At 48.2% G+C, this 16,112-nt stretch overlaps 1 protein-coding gene and 1 long non-coding RNA gene across 3 annotated transcripts in view; both read left to right on the forward strand.

The window, feature by feature from the left end:
* Positions 1–16,112, forward strand: part of CUX1 (cut like homeobox 1) — a 371,970-nt gene that overhangs the window by 15,091 nt on the left and 340,767 nt on the right. The window lies entirely within an intron of this gene.
* On the forward strand, positions 9,009–16,026 carry LOC121017685 (uncharacterized). Its single transcript, XR_005784865.1, has 2 exons — positions 9,009–10,093; positions 13,524–16,026. It is a non-coding gene; the product is annotated as an uncharacterized LOC121017685 (long non-coding RNA).

Here is a 16,112-nt window from a genome sequence, read left to right on the forward strand (position 1 = left end):
TGTGTGTGTGTGTGTGTGTGTGTGTGTGTGTGTGTGTGTGTGTGTGTTCTGCGAGGGTCTGTCGATTCAGATAGGTGTGGAATTGACACGGAGGGCCGTCACCAACTCAGTTCGTTGTAATTTTCAAAGTTTAGGAACATCCGGCCGATTGTTTTATGGTGTTAAACATTGAAATCCTTAAGTCAAAGTGTAAGAGTTTTAACACCGATTTGTACGAGATGGGCAGGAAAATCCAGACCCCTGTTTTCTGTCTGCCTCTGGGGGTATGTGTGTGTGTGTCTCACCCTCATCACTCATCAGTTCACAGCACACATGATTCATCTTAGTAAGTTTTTCTTCCTTTAGGCTCCACCCCCATTTCTAGACGCTGGCCCTCCCGCCCTATGCTGGTGTTTAGTGTGCCTCTACACAGCTGTATTCTTGTGAACTGGGTGCCCTGCTTTGTAGGTATAAGTAGCTTAACTCCTGTCTGGCGATGTGCTGTACATCTTTCTCCCTCCTTTTCACTCGTCACTGGTTTGGAGATCTGACCATGTTCCTCCCTACACAGTTTGGTCGTCCTTCATGATAGCTGCATTGGATTCCATCTGAAGAATCCACTTGTCTTGGTTCGCTCAGGCTGATCTAACAAGATACTCTAGACTGGGCGGCTTAAACAACACACATTTTATTTCTCACAGCTCTGGAGGCTGAAAGTCCAAGGTCAAGGTGCCTGCAGATTGCATTCCTGGTGAGCGTCCTCTTCCTGGCTTTCAGACTGCTGTATCCTCCAGGCGACAGACGGGCCTGAGAGAGAGTGAGGGAGCACTCTGGTGTCTCTTACAAGGTTGCTAATGCCATCGTGGGGACCCCACCCTCATGACCTTCGAAAGACCCACCTCCAGATGTCATCACTTCAAGGGCTAGGACTTCAGCATATGAATTTGGGGGACATAAGTTCAGTTCTTAGCACCGCCCGGCTTCTGGGTCCATTTCCGTGGGGGTGGCTCCACATTGTGGTCTCTAATACCCCAGTGCCTCTGGCATCCTTAACGCACAGGGCATGATGGCTGGTCCAGGAGTGGGTTGCTGAGTCCAGAGTGAAAAGGGCTGTTAATTTCACTAAGTGCTGCCAGATTGCTTCCCAGAGCAGAGGCACCACTGCTCTCTCCACGTTCGTGTCAGCACTTCCTGGAGACTTTTTGCCATTCTGATGGTTTTAAAGTGGTACTTCAGCGTTGTGTGATTCTTCTCTAATCACCGGTAAGGTTCATACTTGTTACCTACCTCTTTTATACTTCTAAGATTTTCAGATTTACCCTTCTGTAAATTGTCTGGTCATATAGTATTTTGTTTTTTTTGTTTTTGTTTTGTTTTGTTTTAATGATTTACTTTTTTTTGTTGTTGATTTGTAAGAGTTCTTTGTATGTTTTGCATGCTAATCCTTTGTTGGTTTTTGCTGTTGCAAATAATCTTTCCCAGTCTCTTTTGTTGATTTGTCTGTAGTGTCCTTCGATATGTAAAAAAACTTAATTTTGATGAACTCCAATCTATCCGATTTTCCCCCTCATGTTTGGTGTGTGATTTCCCTCTTGAGAACATCTTTCCCCATTCGGAATCACAAAGATTATCATGTACTTTTTTTTTTTTTTAATGCTTCTTTAAAAATGAATTCTTTTCTAATTCATTTTTGGTTGGTTTTCATTTTTGAGAGGGAGACAGAGCACAAGCCAGGGAGGGGCAGAGAGAGAGGGAGACACAGAATCCAAACGAAGCAGGCTGCAGGCTCTGAACTATGGGCTCAAACCCACAAACAGTGAGATCGTCACCTGAGCTGAAGTTGGGTGCCCAATCGACCGAGCCACCCAAGGGGCCCCCTGTCTTTTTTTTCTCTTTTAAAGTTTATTTTATTTTATTTTTTTTTTTAATTTTTTTTTTCAACGTTTATTTATTTTTGGGACAGAGAGAGACAGAGCATGAAAGGGGGAGGGGCAGAGAGAGAGGGAGACACAGAATCGGAAGCAGGCTCCAGGCTCTGAGCCATCAGCCCAGAGCCCGACGCGGGGCTCGAACCCACGGACCGCGAGATCGTGACCTGGCTGAAGTCGGACGCTCAACCGACTGCGCCACCCAGGCGCCCCAAAGAGACTTGTATTTTGATGGCTATGTCACATAACTGTCAAACATTGGTCTTCCTCGTTTAGATCTTTAGGTTGGAAATGGTTTTTGTACAGATAGGTAGCCAGGTTTTCCAACATTGCTGAACAGTTGTTTTGTCTCCTACCCTGTGATTTTGGGAGCTGCGTCTCTTGTACGTCAGGGCCTCATACACATGTGGGGATGCTTCTGGGGTCATTCTTTTGTTCTGCCCCTTATTTGTTTCTTCTTGCACTGGCACCACCCCATTTTACGGTGGCTTTATATGCGTTTCAATTTCTGGTCACGTGAATTTATCCTCTTTGGCTCTTTTTCAAAGCACGTTGGCGACTCAAGGTCTATTGTTCTTTGGTGCACGTACCTGTCTGGTTCCCCCTCAAGTTCTGCTGGAGTCTCTATTGCATTTGGATGAAATCTACAGGTTAATTTGGGGGCAGGGGGAAATGAAGACCTTTTAAGTTGTCCCATCCTTGAACAAAGATACTTCTCCATTTATTTAGGTCTTCCTCCTCCAAAAAGGTTTTGTGAAATCTTTATTTAATTTCTAGTCCTTTACAGTTTTTGTGATGTTGTGACCAGTGTCTTATTTAAAAACATTTTTTTTTTTCTCTTCTGATTGTTGATTGTGGTATGGAAGAAAAACAACTGGTTTTGTTTGCCGATTTTGAAACTGGCAGGCTTGCTGAGTCTCTTTCTAGTTTTACTGATTACCTTGACTCTGTTACCTTTCCCTGGGGATAATATCATATGCAAAAAAAGTGACTCTTTTGTTTACCCCTTTCCTTCCACTCCTTGAACCAGAGTGGCTTGTTTTGTTGGCCAGAAACTCAAGGACTCCGTTGCATAGTGGTTTAGTGATGGTGGCCTGCTCTTTCCTGGTCTCAAGGGAATTTTTGGTAGACGCCTGAAACAGATTAAGCAATTACCTTGATTCCCTTTCCCTTCCTTTTCTGAGAGTTGTTTTTTTTTTTTTTTTTTAAATAATAATTAGGTGTTGACCTTTAGCAGATACTTTTTCTTAAAATCTATTCATGGCCATGCGACTTTGATCCCTTAGTCCATGCGTGTGATAAATTGCATTACAGTGATGGATGCTTTGAGGCCAGATCATGCAGTGCATTGTGGGGCCAACCGTGTCTTGAATTTTAAAATATGGTTGGGTTTGATGCATAGTTTTGACATCTGTGTTTCCCAATCAAATCGGCCTATACTTTTCTTACCCTTATCTAGTTGGAATTGAAACTCTACGGGTCTCGTGTAAAATAGGTTAAACTTGTTTTGGGATCATTTCTATGAGATGAGGAACGCCTGTAGCTTCAGTGTGATCGCGCTCCCCCTGTCCCGCCGTGGGTCCTGAGACTGAGTGTGGCGAGCAGGCGTTTACCGTCTCACTCTCTTTATTAGTCTGACTCTTCCTTTTGTAGACCCATCTGGGCATTTTCTAACTTTCTAGAAGTATGTCCATTTCATCGTGGTTTTAACACTTATTCTTGTATGAGTGTTCATAATATTTTCGTGATTTGTGTAAATCTGTTGTTTTAGTGCTAGCTGCTTCGCGTTTTCTTTCTAGATTCTGTATTTCTGAACGTCTCTGTGACTTCTTTTCGGTCTCCTGTAGAGTTTGGTTTGTCTTACGAGCTCTTAAACGAAACCTGCCTTTTGCCCTTCTTGTCCTCTTTGTCCTTTTTTTTTTCTTTTGCGTCACTGATTTTTCTCCTTTATTTCACTCCTCTTAGAGGGCACTCTTTTTTGCAAACGTCTTTTTTTGAAAGTTCAGCTTTTAATAGTTTAAATTCTTTGTCGTTTTCTGATGAGTGTATTGAAAGCCGTAATATTTCTTCTGAAAATTGCCTTAGCACTGCTCCATAAACGGACAGTTAGTGCTTTCATTTTTATTCACTTCGTAATTTTGTATTCGTTTTGTAATTTCCCCCTGTAACCCAAGGGTTAGTTAATTGAATGTCTTTCCTAGATTTTTGACATTTATTTTATTGATTGATCGTGGGCTCCACGCCCAACGTGGAGCTTGAACTCACAACCTTGAGATTAGGAGTCACGTGCTCTACCAACTGAGCCAGCCAGGGCCCCTGGATTTTTGACATTAAAAAAACAAAAAACAAAAAACAAACAAACAAAAACTTCTTGGGGGTGCCTGGTTGGCTCAGTCCGTTGAGTGTCCCCCTCTTGATTTTGGCTCGGGTCGTCATCCCCGGGTCGTGGGATCGAACCCCGTGTCTGACTCCTCACTAAACGTGGAGCCAGCTTGAGTTTCTGTCACTCTCTCTGCCCCTCTCCCCTGCTCGTATGCGTGCTCACGAGCTCTCTCTGTCAAAGAACAAAACAAAACAAAAACTTTTTATTCTGTTGATGTCTGTTTTGATTGCATATGGCCAGAGAGCATAGTTCACGTGAATGCCGATTTCTTTGGAATAGATATTTAAGAGACCCTATGGCATTTGCACTTGGAATGTTCCATATGTGCTCAAAAGTAATGTGTTTTTTGTTTGAGGATAGAATTTTCCATGTATTATTTTGAGCTTATCTGTGGTACTTAATTCTTCTACGCCTCTGCTAATTTTCTTCCCATAGTTTTGACAGCTGTTTTATTATAGAATGTTAAGGCTATATTGTTAGATGCACATACGAGCACGGTCTTTACATCTTCCTGATTAACAGTTTCTTTTCCTGGTGTCTGTGCAGCCTCTTTCTTCCTCTTTTATGATGTTTTTTTCACCTTACATTCTATTTGTGTTGATGCTACAGTAATTTTGTTTATTCTTTTGTTTTTAGTTTCTGTGTGCCCGATAAAGCTTTTTTCTCTTCTGTCCAGATTTTCAGTCTTTCCAGATCCTTTTGCTTTCAATGTGTTTTATTTTAGATATACGATGTGGGATCTTGTTTTTTAATTAATTTATTTTTTTAATGTTTATTTATTTTTGAGAGAGAGAGAGAGAGAGAGAGAGAGAGACAGACAGAGCATGAGTTGGGGAGGAGCAGAGATAGAGGGAGACACAGAATCCAAAGCAGGCTCCAGGCTCTGAGCTGTCAGCACAGAGCCTGATGCGGGGCTTGAATCCACAAACTCCAAGATCGTGACCTGAGCTGAAGTCGGACACTTAACCTACTGAGCCACCCAGGCACCCCGGATCTTGTTTTTTAAACCCAGGTTGAGAGTCTGTCTTTGATTAGTGAATTTAACTGGCATACATTTAGGGTAATTGTGATTATATTAGCACTTCTGGAGTATTATTTTATGTTTTCTTTTTACCATTATTTTCGGGAGGGTATCTTTCCTTGCAATGTTTGATTGGGTTGATTTTTTTTTTTCCCCTCTGCTGGATTTTATAATTATGCCATCTATTTTCTTTTCCTGAAATTCAGAATCCAGATTATTCCTGAAACGATTAAGACCCACTCCCGTATTTATTTTTTCCTCTCCGTTTCTAAAGTCAGTGTCTCTGTCCTGTTAACACCAGCCCGTCTCTGTCCTCTCTGCTCATTTTGGCTGCATCTGTTTCAGTTCGGATCCATGAACTCTGCTTCATCTGTGCAGGTTGCTGGGCTGGTTGATTTCTTTTGTCTAGTGTTTCCTCTCCTTCAGACTGTTTTTCCTGGTGACCCCTGATCCCCTCGGCCTGGGCCCCAGGGTATTAGCTGATCCCTTGCCCCTGAGGAGGGAGAGTTAGGCCACAGCTTGTCAGTCACTGAGGTTGATGGTTAGAGGGCTTGAGGGGGTGCACTGAGGCCCCTTAGGCAACCTTGGGGTCTTCTCTCCAGCCACACCTGTTTTCCTGGGGCTACCTGCCTCTGATGTCCTGGGCCGCAGATCCCCCTGGGCATGGGCCACCCTCAGGGATTCTGATTCTGCTAGTTTGGGGTGGGTATTGGTACCTTTTAAAAGTTTCTCATGATAGGAATAGGGTACAGTATGGACTGATTATGAATTGACAGTGGTTGAACATCCAACTAAAATTCATGCACAGCTAAAATTCTGATCACTTCCCAGCTAACACCCAGGAATTCTGGTGGACAGCATGGAGGAGGCCAGCTAGCTAGACCTGGGGCTAACTGCGAGAACAGTTAAAATGGGTCTATTACGTTTCTGCCGGACAGCGCTGTTCTAACGTAGACCCTCGCTACTCAAAGAGGTCCACAAACCCGTTTGGGCATCCCCTGGGAGCTTGTTAGAAGTGCAGAATGTCAGGCCCCAGCCAGACCTCCTGAGTCAGAATCTGCATTTTTATGAGATTCCCCAGGTGATTCATAGACGCATTAGAATTTGAGAAGCACTGGGCTAGATCCTTAAAAGGGAGGGTTGGTTTTATTTAATTCATATTTTAAGAGAATGACGCTTCCCTTATCTGCTCCGATGAGCTTTCCAGAACACAGGTAGCAGTCAGGGGGCTGAGCTGCCAGGGGATGGCTCTCCAAGGGCGCCTCTCTTGCCCCCTCCCAAGCCTCGCTTCCACCCAGCTCCTCTTGTACACACGCTTCTAATAGTATCGTTCATCTGCTTCTCAAGGTCCTAACACATTAAAACAACAAATCGGAAGAAGGCAAGGGACGTCCTCGAGGTAGGACTGGCTGTCCACTTGGGAGCAGAAGACCAGAAAGACAAAAGAATTGCAGGCCCCGGGCTGTGTCGTGCGGGGGCACTTTCTGCATGCAGACTGTTGAGGAACGTACGGATGCGGGACGGATTTCGGCACTAACCTTCATTATGCTTAGCCCGAGCCACTAAGTGATTAAGTTAGGTTCTGGTTAGAGCCCTGTGCCGACCATCCCTGTGGAGGAGGCGTATTTTCTCCTGCGCTGTAGCCAATGTCGGGGCCGAGACCGAAGACACTCACTTGGAAGTTGAACTTTGGGGCGCCTTTCTTCCGCTCATTGTGCCGGGCCCATGATGTACCGTCATCTGGAAATGGTGGCTCTCGGTGTGAGAACGTGGGGTTGTCTGGGTGGCCTGCCTTTGGATGCGCCCAGAAGCCGTCAGCTGCCTGCCCTGCCGGCTGAGGGCACGCTGGCCTGGGCGGCCGACCCTTCTGACTTGGAACCTTTGCTCTTCCATTTGTGAGCCGTGTGACCTTGGGCCCTTAACCTGCTTCCTCTGTCTGTACAAGGGTGATAGTAAGACTACTCGCGCTTCGTAAGGGTTTTGTTAAGACTCCGCTTAGGACGGTGCCTGATCCACGATCCTTGGTTGGTTTAGCCTGAAAAAGTCAAGGAAGGTGTTATGGGGGAGGCAGCTCACCAGAAGAGACCGCCCTCTCTGAAAAGAATAATAGTGGTAGTAACCCAGACCGAGATGTCCCGTCGTCAGGGCGGCAGGGATGCCTGGGCCGTCTGGCTCACTGGGTACGTACTGAGGTTGTGGCGTTGGTATTTTTCTTTTACGCTTTTTTCCCCAAAGACTGTTCTGCCTTAGAAGATTAAAAATATCTGCTTCCACATTAGACCCAATTCAGTTTGAATAATTGCATTTTTAAGGCAAAAGCCTGCTCCTGGGCGTGAGTAGCTTGCACGTCAGACGTTCAGCGGGCAAACGAAAAACGTGAGTCATGCAGTGCTTGGCACCTTGGGCTTTTAATATTTGGTGGCAAACTTCCTACGGAGAGGAGGACTTTGAAAGTGGAAGTCCTTTCAGATCCAGATGGCCAAAGGATTCTCCGGTGTCGGTTGGGACTAGTGATTGAATTTTCTCCTCCTGTTTCCTTGGCCTGCTGGGCCTCTCCGGGGGCCCAGTTTTGTTCAGAAGGGACCGTGTCGGTACAGCGAGGCTGTGTGCCTGGGGAATGTGCCTACCTCGAAGGATGAGAACAAGCCATCCTAGCAGCTTCTCGAATGCACAGCAGATAGAAAAGAGAGCGCGTGTAGAGCAACGCGCAAGGCATCTTTTGGGTTTTTTTTTTTTTTTGTCTCCGGTGGTTGCTGACAGCGACCAGCAGGACCCAGCAGCTTGCCATGTGACTTACGTGTCAGGCTCTGAGTTTTGTTTTCTTGGCCAGGATCTGGAAGGCTGTTTCCAAGTAGGTGTTTCTTCCTTGGCGGCAGATCTGGGCTGTTATGTAGTCAGCCCTGTCCTTTTCTGAAGGGGAGCCGCCGTGGGGGGATGGGAGAGGGGCAGAGTGGCTAATATTAGCGTTCCCTCCCTCCTGGATCATGTAATCTCTAACGGACTGGCACTGTTGCCTGGATTTTGAATGTAGGCAGTTCCTATAAAGCGCACTTGGGTCTGACTTTTAGGTATGTAAGAGGAAGACAAAATTTGGAGGAAATGGTGAAATCGTTTTACAGAACATGCAGCAGCCCCTAGGGATTTCAGGAGCAAAGTCAGAAAGTTTACTGGGGAGAAATCTTGGATGATAAGGAAAAAGAATTCCGTGCCTGGCAGGGGCTCGAGGCTCCCCTGAGACATAGGTGCTCCCGGGTGCCCGGCTGGGCCCGGGGCTACAGGAAGGGCCTCCTGGGCTTTCGGTCCCAGCAGCTCCCGGCAGCCTCTGGGGAAGTGGGAGGCTGGGAGCCCCCTCCACCTGACATTTCCAGCCCAGGTTGGAGCAGAGCTCCTAGGTTCTGCCTTGAGAAAATGGTCAGGGTGTGGGGGGGGGAGGGGGGCGCCTGGGCGGCTCAGTCCGTGAAGCGTCCGACTCTTGGTTTCAGCTCAGGTCATGCTCTCACGGTTCCTGAGTTCGAGCCCCACATCGGGCTTTGTGCTCACGGTGCGGAGCCAACTTGGGATTCTCTCCCTCCCTGTCTCTCTGCCCCTCCCTTGCTCACTCTGTCTCTCTCTCTCAAAATAGATAAATAAACACTTAAAAATTTTTTAAGAAAATGGTCAGGGAGGGCACCTGACTGGCTCAGTTGGAGGAGTGTGCAGCCCGTGATCTTTTGGGTTGTGAGTTTGAGCCCCACACTGGCATAGACTCTACCTAAAAATAAGTAAAATAAAAAAAAAAAAAGACAAAAAAAAAAAGGAAAGGGTAAGGGATGAGAAGCTTGGGAGGAAAAACAGTTGTGAAGGCAGAATAAACACTCTTCCATGTGATCCTTATGGTTATCACAGTGTGGAGTTGTTGAAGGAACCAGAAAAAGAAAAAAAAAGAAGGTTGTCCGTCCTTTTGAATGTATTTCATTTTAAAATAAAAACGGCCTAACGGTAGTCATTGTTTTTGCAGGCTTTCTTTCTCTCAAAGCACTTTATTTTCAGTTTTTACCCCGATTCTATCAGTATGAGAACAGGACCAGCCCCGGCCCCCTGCCCACCTCTCCCCACCGTCAGCACCTGCACCCTGGAACTGTTCTCTGTCTATGCAGCTGGCTTCTGCACCTGGTCCCCAGGTTTCAGCGTGGGCATTGCTTGCTGGTGGGGTGCCGTGGGACTGGGACCGGCAGGTGCAGTGGAGGCCTCACCATGGGGCCCCTGCAGAGTGGCCCTGTTTCTCTGCTCACCCGATTTTCAACTATTGGGCATTTGGATAGCTACGACTATGGAAATAGGAGTTTCTGTGTACAAGGTCTAATTTACCCCCAAACTCTTTTCCAGCAACACGTATCTCTTAAAACATCAGGTAGGTAGGGGTTCATCTTTTCTTTGGGAGCCCCCTCCTGGTCCCTTGTCCTTCTGCTGGGACGGGCTGCTGCCTGGCACAGGGCCCCCCACTTTCCTCCTGGTCCCCTTCCCCATCATCTTGGGCTACCCTTTCCCCCTCCTGCTTTGGATCCCTGTCTCCTGAATTCTGCGATTTTGTCTTTCTCTCATTTGGGGAATCTCCTCCAGTAGCTTCCTGATAAAGATGGTTGCCGAGCATAGAATTCTAGAATTCCACCCTCGCAAGTCAAAGACGTGGCTCCGCTGGTCAAGGACAGTCTCGTTTCCCATCCTTTGCCGTTTCTCTGTGACACCGTTTAGAGCCCTGATCTTCGCCTCCTGTTCTCCGGGATCGTGACGGTTCTCCTCGGGGTGGGTCTCGTTCTCTGTCCTCCAGAACTCGTTATGCAGGCGCTGGGCCTCGTGGCCGAATCTGGCCATTTTTCTCCCCTTCCATTTTTCATGTCTTTGTCTTTTTTGATGTATCTGGGAGAACTGTTCAACCGTCCAATCTTCCTGTACTTTTATCTGTCGTGGTTGTAACTTCTGAGTTTTCTTTCTTGTTCTCTGAATGTTACATTCTTACGCCCTACTCTTGTTCCTACCCGAAGGGTCCTTTTTGATCTCACCGGCTGCATTCACCACGGTTTCTTTCAAAAGTTCTCTTGTCTTCGTTGACTTCTCTTCATTTTTTTACTTTTTAAAAGCCGTCTTATTTAATATCTGTAAACAATTGGATGGAACACATTTTGGTCACAAAGGGTAGTAACTAAAATCCGCAAACGTCTCTCCCCTCCTCTTGAACCCAAGAACATCCCCAATAATTTGCATCCACCGGAGACTCCCTCCTGTTTCTCTGCCTCCTTATCCAGACAGGCGACCCCTGTCCTCAGTTCTGTATCTATTATGTCATAGCCTTAAAATAATGTCGTTTATCGCAAATGTGTATATGCTGTGGTATTTACTCTTGCTTGGTTTTGAGCTCTGTAAAAATGGTATCATTTGGCATGCCGACTGCTGGCACTTACTTTTTTGACTATAGTGTCACGGAGATTCATCTGTGATGTTGCAGGAAACGTGGTCTCTATTTTCTCTGATGTTGGTACCCAGTTGTGTGACTGGACCAATTTTATTTATCCCTTCTCCTGTTGATTCGTCTCTTTTCTTTTTTTTTTTTTTTCTCTTTGTCTTGGTCCCAGTTAGAGGTTTCGTCAAATGCCTGGTGACATTTCTGTCATCTGTCCATACTTAAGAGCAAGGCATCAGCATGCTTATATAGAGTGGGGGGGGGGGTGCAGGGTTGGGGACAGTTGACAGGTGGTGGCCTTCCCTGTAAGAGATCAGTCAGGTGTTTTTTGGGGGGGAGTCCCTGATGTGTCAGTGTCTGTGGCTCTTTTCTTTTGAGCTGACAGTTTCTTTAGCAAGAGGCCCTTGGTTTCCCTGCAGGGAGGGGAGGTTGGGGGCGAGACAGCTGATTGCCGGTTTTCCAGTGCCCAGGCCGGGGAAGGGCCTGGGATGTTCACTCAGTCCCCCTGCGTGTGGCGGAGAGCAGTTTCAGTCTTCTGCTGATGGGGGTGAGGTGGGGGGAGGTCCCAGGCTGCTTGAGGTGGGGGAGGGGGTCTGCCTGCGCCTCTGAATGGCATTTTGCCCACCTTGCGCCCCCACCTTGCCAAGCCCCTGCCGCTCCCTGTCCAAGTTCTGTGGAACAGATGACCTTACTGCATATTGGGTCCCATCTTGAGGTCAGGCCGTAAGCTTCCTCTGCTCTCTTGAGGCTGCGGTGTGGCTGGTCCAGCCACCTTCCAGCCCCTCACGTTCGGGGGCTTCCCTTTTGCTCCCTCCCCTCTCTCTGTGTCCTGTGAGTTCAGACCTTACTGCTGCCGAGGGTGCAGAGATGACGCATGTGTTGGTCTGCCACATTAACCTGGAACTCACACGTTTTCAAGAGGCCCGAATTTATGGACGGGCTGAGGCTTTCTACGAGGACACCGGTTTTGTAGGAAACACCAGTTTTGTCTTTCACAGCGATCTTTTGGGAGCTGCTCCCAGCCAGGCTGCCAGTGAGTGACACATGGGAAGCACATGCTGGGATTGTCTTCGGAGCTGCTTCAGGAACGGCCGAGAACAGCCGTCTCCTTACCGTAGGGGCCTTGGCTGTGCTGGGGGGCGGGGCCCGCGCGCGGCTTCCAGTCCTGCCTGCATTGGTTACTGGTTGCCTGGCCGCACACCCTCACCTCCCTCACCTGTATGAGGCGAGACCTTCTTGGCTGGGTGGTTACAAAAACAAAACGAGGGGGTAGATGTGAGGTGCCGGCAGGGAGCCGCTCTGTAAACAGGAGCTATTATTAACCCTACACCCTTGCTGGACCAAGAAATGGCACCTCATTCGCAGCAACGTGCTCCCACCCGTTTTTATTCACACGCACACATGCTCAAAAGGACTAAAAACAGACTCACTTTGGATAGCGATACAATCCTCCCTCTCCGTTTTCTCTCCTTCCCCCCCACCTTTTTTTAAAGTTTATTTTATTTAAGTAACCTCTATGCCCAGCGTGGGGCTCGAACTCACGAGGCTTAGGGCGCCTGCAGGTGGCACAGTGGGAGAGTCCTCAGTGTTTCCGCAGGGATTTTATAATTTAAGTTCCAACACTGAGTCTGGCGCCTTCTCCGTGTTCTCCCCCCACCGCCGTGTGAGAAACAGCTTGGGTCAGCAGGAAGCGTGCAAGTAAGCTTTAAGTTGTCACGATACGTAATGACCAGAATGTTATTCCACGGTTGCAATTTGTTTACCTCATTAGAGTTGTGTGTCCATCCATTCTCCTCCCTGACCTTAATTGTTTACCCAGGCCGCTGTTTCCCATTCTCTAATTGAAGGCTCCAAAAATGGGCCCGTCAAGAAGGCTCGTGGATGTGGGAAGGAGGCGGGCTTCACAGAAGGATGGCCCGAGCAGACGGGTCTTAGGAAAGCCTTGAGAAGGCTGGGCCTCTCCGAGCCGGGACAGACGCAGCAATGCAATCTGTTTCCTGCAGGCCCGAAGGGAATGCTTCCTCCTTGTGGTTAGTGACTTCAAAAGTTGCCCCAGTTAGATGAAGTTCAACCGTTTCTCCAGTTTCCACGACTGGGGGGCAGCCGGTCACGCTGCCGTAGCCACTGTTGCTCGGCCCCTTGAGGAAAAGCCTCCTCCGGACCCCCCGGGAGAAGAAGCTTACGAGCTTTCCTGTTCGTTCTTTCTGGGCCCTTCAGTGTCAAACCGAAACTGCTTTCCTGAAGCCAAATTAACTCAAGGATCCCTCCTCAGGCCTCATCCTCCTTGACCTCCACCTCCTCGACTCCCACACGTGCCGGCTGTACCAGGCCCCTGGGCCTTTGAACCGGCCCTCCTCGGTCATGCCTCTGTCTTCTCCCAGGAGCACCCTCTCCCGTCCTTCTCCCCCAGCCTCTCAAGCCCTGCCCAGCTCCAGTTCCTGTTTCTGTTTGACCGGAGCCCTCCCGATCCCCTCCAGCAGGCAGAATCTGCCCTCCTCTAAAGCCCCCGGGCCCCCCGGGCCTGCCCCGGGTTTCTGCTCGCATTGCACCCAGTGTCGGTCGCCTGGGTCCTCGTTTGGCGCCTCTTGTAGGCCTTCAGCAGCGCAGGGGCTGTGCAGGGGCTCTGACGCTCCCGCGCCTCCCGCGCCTCCCGCAGTGCCTCGCATATTATAGGCATAGCATTCAGTAAATGTCATTTTTGAAATATCCGTAGAAATAAAAAGAAGTGCTTTTAAAAAAAAAATTTTTTTTTATTTATTTTTTTTTATTTTCCAGGAGTCAAAATGCATGGCTTTCATCCACTTTCAACACATAAAAGATGTTTTCAACACAGAAAGGCCTTTCACCGCTCTTAATAGTCAGCTTTTGGAAAGATGTGGACTAGAATGAAAAATGAGGATGAACACCTCTGAAATCAGCTGTTTTGAATTAAATAAAGCAGAGTGAGGTTGGAGTCAGGTGAAGCGAGAAGATGGCATTTAGCCAGTGAGGATTAATACGCCGGCTCCTTTAAGCCGAGGGACCGTCTTCTCTGAAATGTGTGAGGGGTGGACAGGGCTTGTCTGTCCCTCTCCCCCCCACTTCTGCCCCAACAGGGCTGTCGCCCCCTTACCTCGACTTGGCTCAGGATGACTTCATCCTTCCCATGGCTTTGCATAATTGCAAGGAGGTGTTCTGGGGGGTTTTTCGCGGGGATTTTTCCCCCCTTAGCTGTAGTTCCGGGTGCTTTTCGGAGACCCGCTTCACCGGGCTGGCTTAGCAAGTGAGGATTCCGAGTCCGGGAGCGAGTTGTCTGAATGTCCGGGGCGGGTGAGCACCTGGAGGCCCTCTCGGCTCCGTGGGCGTCTGCAGGTGTTTTGGGTGGGTCGAGTGCCCCTGTCCCCTTTCTCCACGTGGAGCATGGTGGCCTGGATGTCGTGTATCCAGCGGGACCCCTAGCCAGCTTTGCACGGAGACTATGGGAACGGGACTAAAGTCACGAAATGTCCTTGCAGGACCTGTTGACCTGACCTCTGTCTCGGTGGAGCAGTGGGGGTTCCTAGTCTGACCCCGAAGGTGGCAGAGGCGATCTTCCCTTGCTCGAGGGCAGCTGTTAATGAACTTCAACACAGAAGGGAGTTCTCTTCTCCATTCTGGGTGGGGACTAGTAAAATGCCTTTGGCCAGCTGGTAGAACTAAGTCCTGGGAAATTCTGGATCCTCCAGCTCAGTCGACTTGGAGTGAACCGTGTGGACAGCAGTGAATTTGCCCCTCTACATGTTTTCTCCAGTCAGGCTCGTCCCTCGTGGTGGGCACCTGGTGCTGGTGGTTCTTACGGGAGCCGAGTGCCCCCTTCCTTGGAGCCAGCCTTTGCCTGGGCGTGGTCTTGTCGGCCACTCAGGGCCGTTCCAGATAGTGCGGCCCTTCAGGGGTCAGGTCAGGCGTCTGTGGCCCCAGGCCAGCATTTTAAGCAAATGCCCGGAGTGCACAGCCCAGGCCCTCCACTCAGTGCAGTGCTTGGGCCAGAACAGAGTATTTTGAACACTGGACACTGTGTCTCAGTTGTTACACCCAGGAGCAGGACTCATTACCAGGGAGCTTGAATTTAAGAAAAAAAAAATGCCGTTATCTAGATTCCTCAAGGTTACGACAAAGCTGAAGCAGCTTGTTACCAAGCAAATGGACAGAAGTGTCGCCAGAAGCATTTCAGTTTCTGTTTTTGGGGTAGTGGTGGCAGGGGTTCCATCTCAGAGGCTGACTTGGGTTTGCTTCAGTTGGTTTTACTTCCTTCAGGACGCAGGTCTGGTGTTCCTTCCCCCATAAGAGAGCACCCCCTCCCGGCCCCTCCCTGGACTTTTTCTTCTTCATTGACTTATCCGTCACATGAGCCACTATTTATAAAGTCTGTCCCCTCCCTCCCCCACTCCCCCCACCATGTGAACCGTGGCTGCTTAACGAAGGTACACCTTGGCCCCTAGTATGGGAACGGCTTTTTAATCCCAAGAACGCCTTGCTATTTATTCCTGGATCGTGGAAACCAGTACACTGCTCCTTTTTTTTTTTTTTTTTTTTTTCTTTCTCCCCTTGAAGAAATCCAGTAACCCTAGGCTTTCTAGATCCAAAGTGGGTCAGATGGCTAATGATTGAAGATGGATTGGCATCCGGTGTCTTTGGGAACCTAAAGCTGGACTCGGGCTGCATTCCTGTTTCTCTTCCTCTCGTCAAAGCGCCTCCAATGGCAGCTGACTTTGCAGTCACTGTGCACCGGGGGTAAGCCAAGCCCCAGCCGCTGGAGACCGGGTGGCCCTGCCTCCACCTGAGCTGGGAGGGAGGCGGGTCTATGATTAACTCGGTGATGTCTTCAATGTGATTGCTGGGGGCTGAAAACGTTAACTTTTACAAAATGATTTAAAATTACCAATTGACCATATCCGGGGCTGAACCTGCATGATTCAGCTCCTTTTAAAAATATCTTTTCTCAACAAATTGCTTCCTTAACATTTTAATTTGTTGATCATAAAGGAAGCTTGCCAAATATTAGCTGGTCTTTTCCATTTCCTGCAGCTCCGAGCTTCCCTTATTTGGCATATTTCAGTGGAACTGTAAGGTCACTCCCTAGTTCTCTTCCCAAAGAACTGTATTTATTACTGTCAAGTATTGGCGGGTTTGATCCAGCTGTCATCAGAACGTTTGGAAATATTGTTTTTTGCCAGAATGCTGATTTAATGATCTAATACTGACATGGCTTGTTTTCTCCGCTGATTTGATAACTTACTTGTTCAATAAACTCCCCTCTTAGGGAGCCACGCTGTTCTTTTCTTTTTTCTTTTTCTTTTCTTTTCTTTTCTTTTCTTTTCTTTTCTTTTCTTTTCTTTTCTTTTCTTT

This window comes from Herpailurus yagouaroundi, unplaced genomic scaffold, assembly GCF_014898765.1.
Source record: "Herpailurus yagouaroundi ecotype Mexico unplaced genomic scaffold, PumYag 216, whole genome shotgun sequence".
In the NCBI taxonomy this organism is placed as follows: domain Eukaryota; kingdom Metazoa; phylum Chordata; class Mammalia; order Carnivora; family Felidae; genus Herpailurus; species Herpailurus yagouaroundi.